Raw genomic sequence first — 21,045 nt, 5'->3', positions numbered from 1 at the left:
GTTTCCCTTAGGAGGGGCTTTTCCCATAATGCTTAGATATAATTAATTGGCCTGCTTATTTGGGAAGGGGAAGAAAATCATTCACAAGGTAGCTAACCTTTCCTCCATGGAGTCAAAGATTGCAATTATGAGCAAAACAGCAGGTCTTTATCTAAGGGAAAAATTAGCACAGCTCTCTCAGTCTTTGCAGACAGCAGCTTTAAGAATTATCGAAATACTCAACATTTCAGACAAGCAGCTTATCTTGCACTCAATCAATCAGTTGTTTGAATTTCACACATATTTATTTGTATTACTCTAAACTTGTTGTATATAAATTCATGAAAGCTAAAGATCTCAATTATTTCAAAATTATTTGACATTATTCTAGCCAATTCCCAGAGTGTTTGTTCGTTTCCACCTTTCTCAAACTACCCTGCCTGTTCTTCAGCGAATACTTCTATCAAAAGGCTTAGTTTCATCGGCTTTTAGAATATTGGTTAAATTTTGCTGTCCTTAACTCAGTTTAAATTACCCAGGATTCATGGTGTGCCTCAACTACACTAAACTTCAGTCTTTCTGTTAAACCCACTAGGCTTTCTTAGTCTGCCAGTGACTGTACTTTTGTTGTGGCTTACTGACCTGCACCCTGGGCTGCCCCTCTGGGACTTGTTGTTACCTCTGTGACATTAAAGATTTTAAAACTTCATTCTGGCCGGGCGCGGTGGCTCACGCTTGTAATCCCAGCACTTTGGGAGGCCGAGGAGGGCAGATCACGAGATCGAGACTATCCTGGCTAACACAGAGAAACCCCGTCTCTATTAAAAATACAAAAAAATTAGCCGGGCTTGGTGGCGGGTGCCTATGGTCCCAGCTACTCGGGAGGCTGAGGCAGGAGAATGGTGTGAACCTGGGAGGCAGAGCTTGCAATGAGTCGAGATCCTGCCACTGCACTCCAGCCAGGCCAAAAGAGCAAGACTCCGCCTCAAAAAAAAAAAAAAAAAAAAACTTCATCCTACATATAAGAGTTACTTCCTGTACTTGCACCATACATAATACACTCTAAAAACGTGCTTATGTGATACACTAGAACTTATGCAATAACCAATGGAGGAGGAATCTAGAGCACTAACTAGGTTTGTCCCAAAACAGCAGTCTGCAATTCAAGTCTTAAATGGCATCCCATTTGAAATAGATCTATGTAAATATCCTGACATACAGGAAGGTAGGGAAGAGGGAGCTGGGGGATGGTCTGATCTTAACAAAGAAGAGAAAAGCAAAAGATGGAATGCTATTTGAGTCATGATATTGTAGCTCCCTTTAATTTGGAACACAACTCTAGTAAGGGGAATTGGTCAAGTTGATCTGGATGACAGCCGATGCAGAAGCCTGAGGCAGAAGCCTCCTGCAGAGGTCAGCTCCCTGAAATATGAAACAGTGTGAAGACAGGTTGCGTAATAAAGCAAAGTGCAAAATGGCTCTACTATATTTGGAATGCTGATGTCCCCTCAAAATTCATATGTTGAAATCCTACCCCCAAAGGTGATTGATACGGTTCAGCTCTGTTTCCCCACTCAAATCACACATTAAATTATAATCCCCAATGTTGGGGGAGGAATCTGGGGGGAAGTGATTGGATCATGGGGGTGGATTTTCACTTGCTGTTCTGGTGACAGTGAGTGAGTTCTCATGAGATCTGGTTGTTTAAAAGTGTATAGCACTTCCCTCTTCACTTTTTCTCTCTCCCTCCTGCTCCACCACGGTCAGATGTGCTTGCTTCCCCTTTGCCTTCCATCATGATTGTAAATTTCCTGAGGGCTTCCAGTTATCCTTCTTGTACAGCCTGTGAAACTGTGAATCAATTAAATGACTTTTCTTCATAAATTATCCAGGCTCTGGTAGTACTTTATAGCAGTGTGAGAATGAACTAATACAGTGGTGGTACAAGGAGGTTGTGCCTTTGGGAGACAATTAAGTCATAGAGGCAGAGCCTTTATGAGTAGGATTACTGCCTTCATAAAGAGGCTGAAGGCAACCCCATTTTCCTTCTGTCATGTGAGGTTACAGGAAGAAGACAGCTGTCTATGATGAAGTAGGCCCTTACCAGACATTGAATCTGCCAGCAGCATCTTGATCTTGGACTTCCCAGCCTCCAGACTGTGAGAAATAAATATCTGTTGTTGATAAGCCATCCAGCCTATGATATTTTGTTATAGCAACCTGAATGGACTAAGACAAACTCCAAACAACATAGTTGCGAGTATCTTCGTTTACAGAGACCTCTCACTTCATGGTGGCTGAAGAACCTGGGTCTCATCTTGAGTCATATCTCTTACTAGTGGCCACTGGACACTTCGCTCAGTACTTCTGCTTTCTGGCTTTCCCCTGAGACTTAAGTGTGGCCATCACTTTCCTGAATTTTGAAATCCACAGATAAATTTGCCATCTATTATATGGGTCAGCTGGTGAATGATTTACTAGGTTATCTACCCCTTGGTCACTGCTATAAGACAAACTGGAGATGCCACAATCCATTTTCTTTATACAATGTTGTCACATGTGCCTTCTTTCTTGTTTCTATTGTGGCAGCATGGGAATCACCTAGAGTTTCTCTTGAAGTTTTTCTTCTCAATCAACCTGGAGTCAGTTTATCCCACCCTAGATTTCTGTTCTCTTTCAAACCAACAAAATAATTGTCAGTCTACTTATATGAAGGACATCCTACCTATACGGGAAAATAACAAAACTTTTATTTTAAATATTGCAACTTACTAGTTAAACAACTAGATAGACTATAAGAGTAAGTTAGTCTTGAAAATGACAATAAATTCTTTCGTTCTAAAAATTTCATAAGAAAAATTGATTATAATTTTTCTAAAAGGTAAAGAATGGTGAAAAATAGTATGTATGTTGCACTTACAAATGCATTCTTTAACATTTTTAAGAAACTGTCATACTTTAACTAAGATTAGCTATGTGACATTTTAATCCTATCTATTCTACTAAAAATTTGCAATAGTTTAAGTAAAAAGGAGTCTTTATCATGTAGACAAAACAATGATAATCTGACTGAATTTCATTTAAAGGATTATATCAATAATCCCATCCCATAAAATTTTAACAAGCACGGACACAATCTGATATAAGCAGAGTCTGGTTGTTAGAGCAATCAGGCAATTGATAAAAAGAGAAACCAATGCTCTCTAGAAGAACACATCTTCAGTGAAAGTCTTGTAAAATTTACACATATAGAATTGCAACAAATAAGAGGTCACAATTTTAAAAAGCAAAATCATAGGACATATGTAAAGGAAAAAGCCACCATATATGAGTCAGCAGAAAATAACCAACAACAAACCTAAAACCACAAAGATATCCAATATTGCTATTTTTTGATACTCAATATAAAATAGGTACATTAACTACATGAGAAAAAATTTAAAAGCACATTGAAATCATTGGAAAGAAGAAAAATACACCCTGAATCAACACTTCATCTTAACCTATGAATTTTGATATTACTTTTAGAAAGCTTAGGATTAACTCTATCTACATTGAAAAAAATAAAACTCAAAGAGCTCTGGACTAATAATGCCAGGAAATTGAGGAGAAAATGAAAGCATATCAAAATCAGAAAGATTCCTTAAAAACCTTTTAAGAAGTGGTTAAAATTCTAGATCCTTTCTCCAATGCCACACAAATATGTAAATGTTCCTTTTCTTCCTAGTGAAACAGTTAGATTTATTCCCATAGAAGATAGAAAAACAGAGGGTCTATGGATTAGAAATTCCAAGCATTGTTGGAAACGTGAATGCTGACTCAGCCATTGCCATGACAGTCAAGAAGACAGTATGTTAAAAAGGTGTGACTGAAGAGAGTTTTAAGGAGGTACTACTTACAAAGCTGTGGGTTAAAAAAATGCTGAAGCATCTGTAGATTTGTAACAGGGTAGATAAAGTTAGTTTTCAGCTTCCTCCAGATATGATAAACTAACTTTTTTAGGCTTTCTAATCAATTTCCATTTGGCTGTCTAATTTCTAGCTTCTAAAATGTTGTTGCTTGATCTTCCTTTTTATGCATCTTGTTCTTGTCTTCTACCTCTTTCCTTACAGCACAAAGAAAGCTGCTATCACATCTAGGCCCAAAAAGGAAAGAGAAGGAAGTATTTAGCTGTGTGGAGAAAGAACTGGAGGAGGTGACTTCTGGACAAGAACTGAAGAAGTAGAAGGAGAAGACAGTTGTGGCCAATATGTGGGTAGGCTGGAAGGAAACTGGGAAATACCTTGATTTCTCTCTCCTAATGGTACTTCCAATGGCCAAAGCCAACTGGAAAACAGAGGGCAAGGGAGCCTAATGATGCGATCAATCTTAGTCAGTTTGAGTTGCCATAACAAAATACCACAGACTGGGTGGCTTAAACAAGACATTTATTTCTCACAGTTCTGGAGGCTGGGAAGTTCAAGATCAAAGTGCCAAAAGATTTGATTCTTGGTGAGGGCCCTCTTCCTGGCTTGCACAGAATTACTTTCTTGCTTCTCTGTCCTCACATTGCAGAAAGAAAGAGAAAAGAGACAGAGGGAGAGATTGAGAGAATGCTCTGGTCTTGCTTCCTGCTCTTTTGAGGACACTAATCCCATCATGGGGCCTCATCTTCATGATTTCATATAAATATAATTATCTCCCCAAAACCCTACGTCCACATATCATCACATTGGTAGTTAGGGCTTCAAAATAAAAATTTTGGAGGGACACATTGAGTCCATAACGCAGTACATACAGATCAGTTTCCCAGAGCACAGGGCAAAGTGAAAAACAGTAAAAGTGTATCAAAGGAGCACATGAAATCAAGTACAAATACCATAATAAAATGATGAGCTTGGTGAATATATATGAAGACTGAAAGCTGAAATACTGGCACATAAGCCCTCTTCTCACAATAGACCCTTTTTTATGCCGGCAAAATCTATAGACACCTGCTCTGTGGACCCTGTCTAGCCTAAAAGTAGAAAATTAAAGATACTGGCAAATGGGGTTTCCCCAGCAAACCACCAGCTACCATAATGAAAGTCAAATTCAAACCTTTATCCACATACTTGATATTTATAATTAGCTTTCATCCCCCAATTTTAAATGTAAGAATTACCAGAGCCAAATTTGTTAGCTGAGCAAAACCCCTAACATGAAAGACTAGGAAAAATACAACAAGAAACAAAAGAGAAGAGAATATAACACAAAAAGAACATGTATAATATTTAATAGTTAAATATTAACTATTAAATAAAATATTTTAAAAGATTATTAGTATCCTTATAAAGATTAGCAAAGCCATTTCATTCATGAAATCATAATAGGATTCATTGAACAGAAAGAGTTCTTGAAAATTAAGAACATGATAGCAGAGACAAAGAAATTCAAAGAAAATTTTGAATGATAAAGGAAATTTTGTGAATAATAGAAAAGAAATAGGTAAGTAAACGAAATAAATGAAACCAAAAAAATACTAAAGAACACTCATCTCAATGGTCTAACATCAAAGTAATGGAAATTCCACAAATAGAGGAAAATATATATATATATATGTATTTTATATATACACACAAATAAATGTATATAAACACCAAATATATACACACAAAGTATATGTAAACACTATGTATATACATATATAAACATACTATATATAAATATATATAATATAAAATGTATATATTTATATATAAATACAAATAGAGAAAATGTAAAATGCAGAAAAGAAGCTTTAAGTATAATTCAATAAAATTTTCCAGAAATAAAGAACAATAAATTACATCATTTTTGGATTTAAGAACATTAGAGGCAAAGAGAAAATATCTATAAGCTTCCAAAGTGTAATAAATAAATATATATATGTATATATATATTTTTCTTTAAAAAATTTAGGACATATATAAACACACACTATATATATAAATACATATGTAATTATACAATATTATATATTTCATAATATATACATATTATAAATAATATTTATATAATATATACATATTATAAATAATATTTATATAATATATACATATTATAAATACTATTACATATAATATATAAATATTATAAATATTGAATGGCTATTACAAAAAAAAGAAAGAAAAAGCAAGTGTTGGTGAGAATGTGGAGAAATTGGAAGCTTCATATCATATATTGTTGGTGGGAATGTAAAGTGCTGCAGACACTGTTGAGAACAGTTGGTGGTTCTTCTTAAAGTTAAAGGTAGCATTGCCATATGATTTTACAATCCTACTCATAGGTATAAACCTGATAGAACTGAAAGCAACATTTCAAAGAGATACTTGTACAAAACTGTTTATAGCAGCATTATTTACAACAGCTAAAAGGTGGAAAACACCCAAGTGTCCACCAACAGATGAATGAACAAAAATGTCACATAGACGTGCAATGGAATATTCCTCAGCCATAAAAAGGAATTAATTTCCAATACATGCTATAGCATGGATGAATCTTGAAAACACTATGTCATGTGAAATAAACCAGACAAAGAGAACAATATTGAATGATTCCATTTACATGTGACACTTAGAATAGGCAAATTCATAGAGACCGGAAGTAGAATAGAGGTTACCAGGGCTAAGGAAAGAAGAAAATGGGGAGTTACTGTTTAATCGGTAACAGAGTTTCTGTTTGAGATTATGAAAAAGTTCTGAAAATGGATAGTTGTGATAGAATACACATAAGGCCACTAAATTATATACTTAAAATAGTTACAATGATAAATTTTATGAATATACTTAATACACTTAATGCTACTAAATTGTACACTGAAAAATGGCTACCAGGATAAATTTTATGCAACATATTTAAACAATAATAAATAGGAAAGAGGCAAACATAGAAAATATTCTTCAATTTTAAAAAACAAATAAAACTGATCTAGAAGTATTGATAAGGAGCAATGCGCCAGGTATATTGTTAAGAAAAAGAAATCAAGGTACACAATAATGTGTATAGATTATTATATCACCTTTAATTAAAAAATATATGGGGGATTCCTACACACATTTGTGCACACACAGGCACACAGATATATCAGAGAGAGAGATCTTTGGAAAAACATCCAAAAAACTGACAACTAGTTTCCTATGAAGTGAGTGATAGGGGTGAGAGAGTGATTTATAATAGACTCTGGATTTACTTAACACACATATATCACATGTTTGAAAAGAAAGCAGATTTGAAATTAGAGAGTTTTGTCAATAGCCATCTATTCATGAGACATGTAAATAGAAAATTACAGTATAATATAATACTGTAGCATATTAACAGTGTAGAGGGAACACACTGTAAGTGGAACTCAATTTGCAGGGGGAATGATAAACGGTTTCATTGAGGGAGTACAATCTGAACACAGATCTGAGGGGCAATCTAGATACTTCACTATGCAAGGACAAAAATACTAGGCAAGGGATAAAAAATGGCATTTTCAGGAGTGATGAGAACTTCAGGATGTCTGGTGTATGGATATTCCCATGTACAAGAGCATAAGGGAACATTAAATCTGTATTCATCCATTCTCATATTGCTATAAAGAACTACCTGAGACTGGGCAGTTTATGAAGAAAGAGGTTTAATTGACTCACAGTTCTGCATGGCTGGGGAGGTCTCAGGAAACTTACAATCATGACGGAAGGTAATGGAGAAGCAAGGCATATCTTCCCATGGCAAAGCAGAAGAGAGAGAGAGCTAAGGGGGAAGTGTCACACACTTTTAAACCATCAGATTTTATGAGAACTCACTATTACAAGAACATCAAGGAGGAAATCCATTGTGATGATCCAGCCATCTCCCACCAGGCCCCTCCTCCAATTCAACATGATATTGAGACAGGGACAGAAATCCAAACCATATTATTCTGCCCCTGTCCCTTCCCAAATCTCCTGTCCTTCTCACACTGCAAATTACAATTATTCCTTCTCAACAGCCCCAGTCTTAAATCATTTCAGCATCATCTTAAAAGTCCATAATCCAAAAGTTTCATCTGAGGCAAAGTAAGTCCCTTATGCCTATAAGCCTGTAAAATCAATAACTAGTTACTTCCAAGATACAATGGTTGTGCAGACATTGGGTAAATAGTCCCAATCCAAATGGGAGAAATTGGCCAAAAAAAAGGGGTTACAGTCCCCATGCAAGTCTGAAACCCAGCAGGGCAGCCATTAAATCTTAAAGCTTCAAAATAATCTCCTTTGACTCTATGTCTTACATACAGGGCATGATGATGCAAGAGGTGGACTTCCAAGGCCTTAGGCAGATCCGCCCTGTGGCTCTGCAAGATACAGCTCCAGCAGCTGCTTTCATGGGTTGACACTGAGTGCCTGTGGCTTGTCCAGGCTCACAGTGCAAGCTGTTGGTGGATCTACCACCATTCTGGGGTCTAGAGGACAGTGATCCTCTTCTCACAGCTCTGCTAGGCAGTGTCCCAGTGGGGACTCTGTGTGGGGACTCTGACCCCATATTTTCCCTCTACACTGCCCTAGTAGAGGTTCTCCATGAGGGCTCCACCCCTGCAGCAGACTTCTGCCTGGACATCCAGGTATTTCCATACATCCTCTGAAATCTAGGCTGAGGTTTCCAAACCTCAACTCTTGCCTCTGCGTACCCGCAGGCCCAACACCACATGGAAGCTGCCAAGGTTTGGGGCTTGCACCTTCTGAAGCCATGGACTGAGCTATACCATTAGCCATGGCTGGAGTGGCTAGAACACTGGGTGCCATGTTCCAAGGCTGCACAGAGCAGCTGGGTCCTGGGCCTGGCCCATGAAACCATTTTTTCCTCCTAGGCCTTCAGGCCTATGATGAGAGGGGCTTCTGTGAAGGTCTCTGAAATGCCCTAGAGACATTTTCCTCATTGTATTCATTATTAACATTTGGCTCCTCTTTACTTATGCAGATTTCTGCAGCTGTCTTGAATTTCTTCCCAAAAAATGGGTTTTTCTTTTCTACTGTATCATCAGGCTGAAAATTTTCCAAACTTTTATGCTGTTTACCTGTTAAACATAAGTTCCAATTTTAGACCATCTCTTTGTTCACACATATGACAGTACACTTTTAGAAATAGTCAGGCCACACATTGAATGCTTTGCTGCCTAGAAATTTCTTCTGCATGATACCCTAAATTATCTCTCTCAAGTTCAAAGTTCCACAGATCACTAGAGCAGGGGCACAATGCTGCCAGTCTCTTTGCTAAACCATAGCAAGAATGACCTTTGCTTCAGATTCCAATAAATACCTCATCTCCATCTGAGACCACCTCAGCCTAGACATCATTCTCCATATCACTATCAGCATTTTGGTGAAAAACAATCAACAAGTCTCTAGGAATTTCCAAACGTTCCTCGCCTTCCTGTCTTCTTCTGAGCCTGCCAAAGTATTCTAACCTCTGCCCATTACCCAGTTCCAAAGTTGCTTCCACATACTTGGGTATCTTTATAGCAATAATCCACTCCTTGTTCCAATTTTCTGTATTAGTTTGTTCTCACATTGCTATAAAGAACTACCTGAGACTGGGTAGTTTATAAAGAAAGAGGTTTAATTGACTCATAGTTCCACATGGCTGGTGAGGCCTCAGGAAACTTACAATCATAGCAGAAGGCAAAGGGGAAACAAGTTGTATCTTCCCATGGTGGATCAGAAGAGAGAGAGAGTTATGGTGGAAGTGTCACACACTTTTAAACCATCAGATCTCATGAGAACTCACTGTTAGGAGAACAGCAAGGGAAAAATCTGTCCCTATGATCCAATCACTTCTGATGGGGTCCCTCCTACAATTTGATGTGAGATTTGGGTGGGGATAAAAATCCAAATCATATCAAAGTCCTTTAGTTATTTTAAATTCAACATATCCAAATTGAAATTTATAATTTATTCATAAAAATCTGCTGTTTCAGCTTAACAAATAATTTGGGTTTAGGCATTAAAGTTCTAAGCATACCCATCTGTGGGTTTTAATTTTTATCATTTTGTTTTCTTTGCCAATACCAACTCCTTTCCTAAATAATGTATATTTTTTTCTTCCCTGAGGCCTTGAACTTCTATTTGCAAAGGTATGGCAATTCAGAAGGGGAATGATGTGTGAAGATGATGATTCTGTCTTTATGATGCCAAGCAGACTGAGGAAGAGGACTATTTTGGGGGAGTGGCAACTTACTCAAAAATATCCCCCTGAAAGTATAAGGCTCCAGTCATTTGTAAGTCTTATTAAAAGCCATCAGTGTGCTTGCCTAGGCTGATACAGTGCTGAGAATTTCCTGGAGTTTTATCTCCTGCCTCACTGATAAGGCAGCAAAATTATATTATTCAAATAATGAAATCAATATACTTACGTGAGGCCCCAGTCAGTGACTGAAGGAATTAACATAGAGACATAGAAAAATATTATTAGTGGAAGGTTATTTAGTGTCAGCAGAAGCACTTATCATACCTGATGTGAACAGGTTAACTTCCACAGTTCTCAGCCTCCCTTTCACTCTGTCTCCTTCTCTTCTTTTCCCACGGAGCAAACAGCATATGATAACACTGGCACATGATAGAAATTGGCAAAAACATTTATGAGAAAGACCTAGTTTTTCCAGAAATGCCTTATGGGTAATAACAATAAAGACAATATTAATAATAGATAATATTTGAGACTTTACACTGTTCTGAGTGCTTACTATGCATTTTTTAAATACTACAAACCTTTTAGGTAGACACCATTATTACATTTATTTTTAGAGAGGAAGAAACTGAGCCACAGAGAGGTTAAATCAATTGTTCTAAGTCATACAGCTAATGAATGGCAGAGCTGGGATTTGAACTGAGACAAACTGGGTACTGGGCCTGAAATCTTAAACATGACACATTGAAACTCTTGGCTAACATCTTTCTTTCTGAGCCATCAAGTAGAACATGGGTGTAACTTTACAACAGAGCACATTAATTGGTAAATAAATTGTAGTCATGAGATCACACATGAATCTATTACAATGGCTACTATATTTATTTCCTGGCTTGACAATGCAGACACTAGCTCTCAGCATTCTTTCATAGCTTTATAAGTTAGTTGCCTCATATATATGTAACGCCTGAAGTCAAAGCTTATTTTCTTACAATAACCTTGAATATGCTACATTTTTGTCAGAACTGAAATATATTAGGTATCTTTTAGAGGTTAAAAAACTAGGAAATAAAATTTGGACACCAATTCACATACTTTTGCATATAAGACACTATCTTTTGCATATAAGACACTATCAGTTATATTATTTCTTACTAAATCATAATACCAGAAAATCACAGAAACCAAAATTTGAAGACTTTTAGATTTCTTTTATTTTATGCTTTTTGCAATTACTATCCTTATTCTTGGTTAATGTTCTAAAGGCTGTGATAATATCCTTTATAATTTTATGCTTACAAAAATCTTAGAAACAGTTACACATATTTATGAATAATACACCTTATTTTTTCACTTTTTTGTCAATATTTTCTTTTCTCTAAAAGACTTTTATGTTAGTTTATTAGACACCAAGTTCATATAGTGTTTCAAAAATGCCATGTCATGACATTTTATAAAAGGCACATTTACTCCTGTACCTGTGTTTAGCAAAATACCTCTTAGTACAGTTCATGATTCTCATCAGTGCAGACTGGGAAAGAGATCCTGTCACCAAAGGTATTCATTACATTTCAAGAAGGCAATATTAAGTCAAAGGAAGCAGCCCAGTTTTAAGACACTTTTTACAAAGGAGAATGTCCTTGGAGATGGATGGCTGAGATCTGTAAAATGTATGTTATAATTAAAATTGTAACCATGGGTTCATGATTTTCTACAGATACCACAAGCTGCATTAGTTGACTAGGTGGAATTTCAAATTAGCAAAGTACTATAATCAAAATGAGGTGGGTTATATTAAATGAGCTTTCCAGTGAGGGTCACCAAGTCAGATAAACCAGATTCTGTCTGCTGCTGCTGTGTATTCAAGGATTAGAAACAGAATTATGATGTAACAATTTAAATGAAAATACCGTTTTTAGTGATTTACTAGTGCAGATTCCTAAAGGCATTAAGGGCAGGATGAACATAGCTAAGTGGGTAAATATTCTGACTTTAAACCTTCCTTAGAAAAAGAAAAACAGTGGAGAATTTTGTTTTTATATATATGCATATACCACAACCCATTGTCCCATTGGGGATATTGAATGATTGGAAAATGTCAGTGGTCATGAAGATGAATGCCCTTCCTTTTGTTGTCTTATTTGCTTTGTAATTCCTCCCTGTTAGTAGGAGGAGAGTATGTTGGAGGAAAGCCAAAATGTTCAGAGCTATTCACAACACTTAATGACTTTATAGCTTCGGGTTTCGAGTAAATATTGTCAAGAGTCCTCTGTGGGACTCATAATAGAAATGCTGACTCTAAGTAAGTGACAAAAAGCTTGCCTAGTTGCCCTAAGTGTATGGAAAACACAAAGGTGAAGGAGACGGAGAGTAAGAAAATGTGCTATTTCAAGACTAAATAGGTACATTTCTAGTAGTCCAGTGGAAAAGAAAAGGGTTAGGATTGAATGCTTGTCTACCTTTCTTCATATGGCTAGTTTCCTCCTTTCCTTAAACAATTTTGATGCCTTTTAAATATTAGATCCTCCTCTTTATCTGAGCACTTACTGCAATTGTTTTATGTTTTTGATCTCTCACACTCATCAGAATGTAAATTACATGAAGGCACAGACAAACCTGACTTGCTTACCTTGGAACTGAACACAAACAGTAGGTGCTTGTGTCAGAAAGCTCTGTCCAACTTTATGCTCTTTCAGTCTCGCCTTCATTCCAGCCACAGGATTCCATCAGTTTACCCCGTCTGTAACTTGTGAGTACCTCACATCAGCCAGTACCACACACTTTCCTGATCCAGGACTTCTGTATACCAACGTGCAGCTGACCCCCATCTTGAGGGAAATTCTGTGATGAATGCTGTGGGGAGGAATCGTATTAAATACTCTTTTCAAGTCTACCTCTTATTTCAGCCACTGTTGTGAGCGGCGAGTTTCATTCAAAAGACCAAAATCATGCTGGTTTAATTTGCCAGTACTTGCACTGGCCAATGCTATGTATGTCTCAATCTCTGCCCTGGGGCCTTTCTAATGCTGTAGAATAGGTTTCCCCGGTGAACCTACTCAAGCATGCCCAACCAAGAAACGTGAGGTATTGAACACCTGTGGGTCTACCCTGGGCCAATGAAGGCAGAATTCTATAGATAAATGTTTTCCCCTTAATATTTGGAATGCACAGTCTAGAGAAACATTCATAAGGTACCCCCAAACAATCCCAGAAGGATTAAGCATTGGTAACTAACAATGGTGGTCACCTCAATAATGCAGTCTTGTTTTACTATGCTAATTTCTCATTTCTGTTCTAGCTCACTTAAAAAATGAGTTACTGAATGCAGACTTTCTTTTTTATTTATTTATTTATTTTTTTTGAGACGGAGTCTTGCTCTGTCGCCCAGGTTGGGGTGCAGTGGCCGGATCTCAGCTCACTGCAAGCTCTGCCTCCCCGTGTTAGCCAGGATGGTCTCTATCTCCTGACCTCGTGATCCACCCGTCTCGGCCTCCCAAAGGGCTGAGATTACAGGCTTGAGCCACCGCGCCCGGCCTGAATGCAGACTTTCATATAAAACTCTGATTTGGAATCAGCCCAGGTTGGAAAAGAGTTCAATAAGGGTTCATTGAATAAGCAAGTAAACAAACAAGTGAATGTTGATTATTCTCCAAAGTCCCTTATCAGTCCCTCCTCCTTCATTACCCCTCCTCTGCTCAACCTTAAATATTGGTCTTCTCCAGACTTGTTTTATTCTCTTTTCTTCATAGGCAAATAAAACTACCCTGAACATTCCTATGCACATCAAAGCTGTAACTATTCTTTTTTTTTTTTTTTCTTTATTCTGACTTTTATCTCTTACCCAAAGCCCTCTCCCAGACTTTGTAACTACACATGTGTACATATGCATGTAAACACATACGGTTGATACCTGAACAGCATGAGGCTTAGGGGTGCTGAACTCCTGTACCAGCTGAAAATCTGTAGATGACTTTTGACTCTCCCCAAAATTTACCTATCACAACCAATTTTTAACCAAAAGCCTTAACAATCACATAAATAATTAACATATATTTTATATATTCTATTTATTATATACTGTATTTTTACAATAAAGTAAGCTAGAGAAAAAATGTTATTTAAAAATCATGAGAAAGAGAGAATATATGTACTATTTATTAAGTGGAAGTGGATCACCATAAAGATCTTCATCCTTGTGGCTTTCACGTTGAATAGGCTAACAGGGAAGAGGAAGAGAAATTGGTCTTGCTGTCTCGGGATGGCAGAGGCAGAAAAAACTCCTCATCTAAGTGAACCCACGCAGTTCATACTTGTGTTGTTTAAGGATTATCTGTAGGGAATATATTTACACTTATAATTCCCACTATTTTTCCACTTGAATGCCATATAAAACTTCAGACTCAATATATCTAAAGAAGAAATTACTATGTTCCTCTTGAAATCTACCACTCTTTCTGGGTTTTCTATATTGAGGAATGGTTTCACCATCCTTCAAACCCATAAGCCCAAAATCTGAATTTTTCTTAATTCTAATCCATCATTATCCATGTCCAATTAGTTACAAAGTCCTATACATTCTATCTCTTAAATACAACGTAAATTTCCCCAATTACCACATTCACTACTACTTCATTAAATTAGACTGCTCATACTACTGTGATAAAATCATAAGTAGCTTCTTCAATTTCATTTTCACCACTGTGTCTGGATAATGTAGTGATCATCCTAAAATTCTTGCAATGTCCTTGTTTCAACTTTTTAATGTTATCCCGTGACCTCTAGCTTAAAGCTCAAATTCTTAACAAAGTTTGCAAAATCCTTTATCATATGGCTCCTACCTATTTCTCTCACTCTATCTCACTGTCCCACGTGTACTTTTTGTATCAATCACACAAAACTCTGAAATAAACAATGCCCTACTTCTGTATGTTTATACAGGTGTGTTTCTTTCTGTAACAATCCTCTACCATCCACCCAACTTAAGATATTTCATTATTTAAGAAGTAACTCAAAGCTGACTTCCTCTTGAAAGCTTTCTCCAATTTACCTCCCATATTCTTAACCCCAAGGCTAGATTGGATATTACTCACCACACTCTCTCTTTAGTTCTTTACCATTCACTGTCTTATTTTCTTACAATATTAACATTATTGCATGTATATAAACTACTGGTTTTCTTCATTTTTTTTCTTAGACAGTAAGTACCTTTAGGTTAGAGACTTACTATCTTTATATTTTTGCAATACATCAGAGTGTCTGAATATAATACCTCCCTAGTAAATGTCTTCTGCAGAACATGATCCATGATGTTAGGAATTACCCCACTGTGTAACATTTACAAAAGTATACTTTAAAGAAGGCATTCGTTTCTGCCATTTTTGGGAAAAGAAAAACGAAGTTTAGAGAACACAAGGCTTACTCAAATACACAGGAGAGAAATAGTAAAACCATTTTGCAAATCTTTGTTTACATGAATATATGGTTCTTATTCTACTCTATGTCGTATCATCTCCTCAGGTCCCATATAAATTGGACGTGGAGAAAAGAGTCAGTATTATGAGACAGAACTTGGGATAAAAGATAAATCTAAGTAAGGACACTATAAATCTCTTTGTTTCTATTCTTATCGTTGTCATTACTTTCTTGTTGGTTTATATTATTTTGAGGAAGGAGGAGATTTCTGTCTCTTTTATTTAACAAACCACATTAAAAAGAAAATCTTACATGCAAAACCTCCAAAATTCATCAATCTACATTGCCTACATTATTTGTTTTAATCTTTGAATGATCAATAAGCATAAACATGGTTTTACTTCAAAGATAACTATTTCTCTTTAATATTCACTAATCTTTATAATTTGACAAATCTGAAAAAAATGGGCTCCACAATTTTGTTAAACATCAAAGAAAACTAAGATCTCACTCAAATAAAAACAAAGATGCATTTTGTCATGTTAGAAATGATCTTCTTTGCTTGTCAAGCTGGTCAATGTAAGTATAAAGAATAGTTTCTTTCATTATTATTTATTTTACAGTAAGAGTTTTCCTCTGGGCCAAAAGTAGTATTTGTTTTTGATACTCTGTTTTTGATTTTCTTGCTTTCTAAATATATACATTTGTAAAACCCTTTGCCAGTCAATGGGAACAGTGGAGGCATTCACAGAAGGGAAATGAAGAGGATAATGTGACAGTAAATTTCCTACTCTATGGATTTGCTTGGAACTGTATTTTGGAAAAAAAGTCTTAACCCAACACAAATGTTAAACACTAGATGAGGAAACACATTCGGGAATGTTTAAGAATGAAGTGTACTGATGAAGCAAATTACTTTGAAAGCATCAAAATACTATTTGATGATCTGTTAGAAGTATGAACAGAAGATGGTTAAATATTTAATAAATAATTATAGCAAAATGTTAATTGTAGAATCTAGGGGATGAGCTCACGGTTATTGAACATGTAATTCTTTCAACTTTTCTATATTTTGATAAAATTTATAGTAATATGTTTAAAAATCAATCATAATAAAATATTTAAAAATATAATTGATCCCATGCAGAATTTCTGGACTTGAGCCAGTTGGCAGACCCAGAACTCATTAACTGAAGAAAATCCTAGGTTTCCTTAAGGAAGCACGATGAAAATCCGTGACAAGTATATTCTCTAGTAACTTCCCCAGTCTTTTCCTAAAGGAACCTACAGCCATTTATTTGGTTAATCACACATTGGGAAAAAGAGAATACCTCCAAATCTTTTGAGAATGTCAGTATACAGCATTTACAGTAGCATTGATAATTGAGGAAAAGTGTCACCTTTGCCCCATAAAAGAATACAAATAGATGTTTCTGCATAATAAATGTTGTCCTAGGGCTGGCTCCGCTCATAGTTATGATTGCACAAAAGTTATTTTCCAGTTCCTAAATGTATAATTGTGCTAGTTATAGTTGGTAGTCAGTAGAACCAGTTCCTTGAACTGTGCTGTAAGAGAAATAATAGAGGGGAAGGTTAAATGGAAGCCTCTGAAATTGCTTCTGGCCAAGAGAGTAAATATAGTAGTAAAATAGTAAATACAGTAAAAATAATAACATGCTGTAAAAGTATCTATGAGATTAGTGAAATATTTATGATATAAAATATGCAGAGGTATTAGCCCTCATCATATCCCTGCAAAAATTAAATAAATCCAGAAACTCAACCAGTAGAAGCCCAAATTGCAGCTTCTATATCAGATACACTCTTTATGCTAGAACAAATTAACACAGCCTCCAGCACATTTTATGTGGCCATTCATTTGATGAATGCACTATTTTCCATTCTTATCAATAAGGAAGACAAAAAACAGTTCATATTCACATAGAAAGGACAATAGCATGCAGTATGGTCTTTCTCCAAGACTATGGAAATTCTCTTAGTTTCTTTCAAAGTATAATCCAAAGTGATTTGAGCCATACAAACATTCCACAGAACATCACACTGGTTAACTATATGGATGACATTGTGTTAACTGGATTGAAATATAAATTGGAGCTTTAGGCAAGACAAATGTGCTGTGGAGGATAGGAAATGCACCCTATTCAAGGGCTTGCTTCATCAGTGAAGTTTTAGGCACCCAGTAGTCTACGGCATGCTGTGCTATCCCTGCAATTTAAAAGAGGAATTATTATATCTCACATCTTCTAGCACAAACAGAGACACATAATTTCTGGTATGCATTTGTAGGTTCTGAAAGCAGCATATTTATTCTACATTTGGAAAGAATATTCTTTTTTTCTTTCAGCTGAAGGAGAAAAAGGTTGTCAGCTTCAATGTGTGCCCAGGGAATGAAACATTCCTCAGTAAGCTTCAGGTTATGATTCAGGTAGCTCTGACTCTTGGAATATATGCCTGTATGGTACTAAAGATAACTAGAATAAGAAACGAATACATGTGGGAATAATCGTAAATCCCAATAGAAGAATTATAACATGAATTCTGAGGACTCTAGAGAAGTGCTATGTTACCTGCCTATGCTGATTTCACCAGGAAATTGACTCTGACAGAGAATTCCATGCAGGAAGTATACTGGAGCATGCTGCCACAGGATCAAGGTGATACACAAGACATGTATCTGCCCATCATGACAAAATTCAACACTTTCTGATTTAAGATATTTTAATCCAGAATCCCAACAACTGATCATGCAAAATGTTAGCATGCAATCAAGTTATTAAGCAACAGAAAAATGTGATCTGTCAAAAAAAGAAAGTCTAAAAAGTAGGCCCACAAATAACACAAATGTTGGAAATAACAGAAAAAGACATTAAAATAACTCTTTTAAGTACATTAACAATTTAAGGGAAAAAATTGACAGGATGAATGAAAGGATGGGAGATTACAACAGAGTAATACAAATTAAAAAGAAAACAAATGAAAATTATAGAACTGAAAAGTATAGTATCTGACATGAAAAATTCTTTGGATGGGCTTAATAACATACAGGACATAACTGAACAGAATTGGAAAACTATGATCTATGGTTCAAATCTGGCCTGTGGCCTGTTTTTGTATAGCCCACAATCTAAGAATAATTTTACATTTTTAAAATTTGTTCTAAAAATATGCAGTAAAAACTATATGTGGCCCAAAAAGCCTAAATTATTTCTTATCTGGCCCAGTTTAGAAAAATTCTACCGAACTCTATGAACTTAAAGAAAAGTCAGTAGAAGCTTAGAGAGAACTAGTTACAACTTAGAAAAGAACAGGAAAAAATAATCATCTGAGACCTGTGAAACTTTGATCAAAGAATGAAGAGACATTTTCTAAAACTGAAGAAAAACATCAAGTCAAAGATTCAACTTTAGTGAACCCTAAGAAAGATAAATCCTACACACACACATGCATGCACATATATACACAACCCACACAAGGACATCATAGTCAATCTGCTGAAAACCAGAGATAAAGAGAAAATCTTTTGAAAATCCATAGAAAAATGTACACATTCATTTCAAGGAAACAACAGTGAGATATTTGGATAAATTCATTATAAACATTAAGGATAAAAGACAATCAAATTTTGTCTTTAAGGAGCTCAAAGTAAGGAGGAAACAGTCACCTAGATTTGTTTATCTGGTGAAAACATATTAAAAATAATGAGTGGGAGAAAAGGTGAGACAACAAAGAAAGAAAAGTTGGAAAATTAACAACATCTATAGAAATATAGTAAGAATAGTGGGAGGTCATGCATTTGAGAATAGTGGGAGGTCACCCATTTCCCCACAGCTCTGTGTTGTAGAATAGCTATTCCAGTGGATTTTGCAAGCAAAAGGCAGTTCTCATTTTCCTGAGCTTTCTGGGATGCAAGAAGTATCCTAGGTGTATTCAGCAGCTGGTGAACATCAGCATATCCCACTTCCTACAATTTCTTAACACAAATGGACTATACCAAACTTGTGGTGGAAACCAGAAAGCTGCCTCTATTTTCCCACCTCCAACCATGGCTACAAATGGAGAATCCAGGAGGGGCATCTAGTGAAGACTGCAGTCCAGCATTTCTACACAGTTCTGTGTTGCAGAAGAATTTCTCTGGTAGGCTCAGCAGCTGAGCAGCAGCTCCCATCTTCTCTACCTTCTTGGAGTGGAAGAGCTATTCCAGGTAGATTCAGCAGCTGGTGAACACTGGCATATTCTTTCCATAACCTGGGTTTAGGCTCCAGAAGATCTATCATGTGTGATGGCAGCAGCCAGGCAGTGGCACGGGTTCCTCTCTCTTCCTGCTGCCCCACCCCCCACCCACCACAACTGGCACATGCAGCTCCTGCTCCATAGGGAGGATATGAGTGGAGCAGCCAGTGAAGAGTGAGTACCCACTCCTCACACCTACATCTCCTGTGCAATAATGCAGAGATCTGCCTATAGGAGGTGCAGAGAAAGCCTCAAAAACTGGCAACACTCTGCCTCTACTAAGAGGCCGACTTTATTTGGATCACACTGTGGAACATTTTAAGCCTCAGGGCATTGTTGAAAACAATAGAGCAATTGGCTTTAAATTAGTGAAGACTGGCAACAGCTAGTAATAACAATAAAGCCAGACCAGGCAGAAGCTTACTGAGAGATGAGGGAAGAGACAATCAAAGATAGCCAAGCTAAAACCAGTCATCCCTGATGGTCAGGTCCACTGTGTACATGCACAAGACACATCATTTGATTAAAAAAACCAGAGAAAACTTCTCAGCTACAAATGCTTTGTTGAACACAAAGCAAACTCATAAACTCCCTGAACAATATAAGCAGTCTTCAAGCAACATACAGACTCAACAGTAAAAGGAAAAAATCTTGGTTCAGGGAGCATAAGCACAATCGTGAACCAATCTGTCCAAAAAACAATACTGGCAGAAGGGCTAACCCTAGGCAGCCAGTTTTAAAAACAAAATGAGGGAAAAAATGTGAACGGGAATGTAAATGAAAAATACAGTTCTAAGCCCCTCAACCAACTGAATGGACCCCTCTGTCCTGCGCATCCATGTTAAGAGACCACCAAACAGGCTTTGTGTGAGCAATAAAGCTTTTTAATCACCTGGGTGCAGGCGGGATGAGTCCGAAAAGAGAGTCAGCGAAGGGAGATAAGGGTGGGGCCTTTTTATAGGATTTGGGTAAAGGAAAATTACAGTCAAAGGGGGATTGTTCTCTGGCGGGCAGGAGTAGGAGTCACAAGGTGCTCAGTGGGGGAGCTTTTTGAGCCAGGATGAGCCAGAAAAAGGACTTTCACAAGGTAATGTCATCACTTAAGGCAAGGACCAGCCATTTTCACTTCTTTTGTGGTGGAATGTCATCAGTTAAGGCTTGGCAGGGCATTTTCACTTCTTTTGTGATTCTTCGGTTACTTCAGGCCATCTGGGCGTATTCGTGCAAGTCACAGGGGATGCGATAGCTTGGCTTGGG

General features: G+C 36.7%; 1 long non-coding RNA gene across 1 annotated transcript in view; it reads right to left on the bottom strand.

Annotated features, from left to right (window-relative positions):
- The window catches only part of LOC103884486, a 71,762-nt gene extending 51,098 nt beyond the window's left edge, over positions 1-20,664 (bottom strand). Inside the window, exons 1-3 of the long non-coding RNA XR_004182798.1 lie at positions 14,302-20,664; positions 12,755-12,978; positions 10,450-10,544 (exon numbers count right to left, since the gene is read on the bottom strand). This is a non-coding gene — a long non-coding RNA (uncharacterized LOC103884486). The remainder of the gene's footprint in view (positions 1-10,449; positions 10,545-12,754; positions 12,979-14,301) is intronic.
- Positions 20,665-21,045: the final 381 nt, after the last annotated feature.

This window comes from Papio anubis, chromosome 3, assembly GCF_008728515.1.
Source record: "Papio anubis isolate 15944 chromosome 3, Panubis1.0, whole genome shotgun sequence".
Classification (NCBI taxonomy): Eukaryota; Metazoa; Chordata; class Mammalia; order Primates; family Cercopithecidae; genus Papio; species Papio anubis.
The sequence above is the reverse complement of the archived record's forward strand: the minus strand, read 5'-3'. Positions and strand labels throughout refer to the sequence as shown.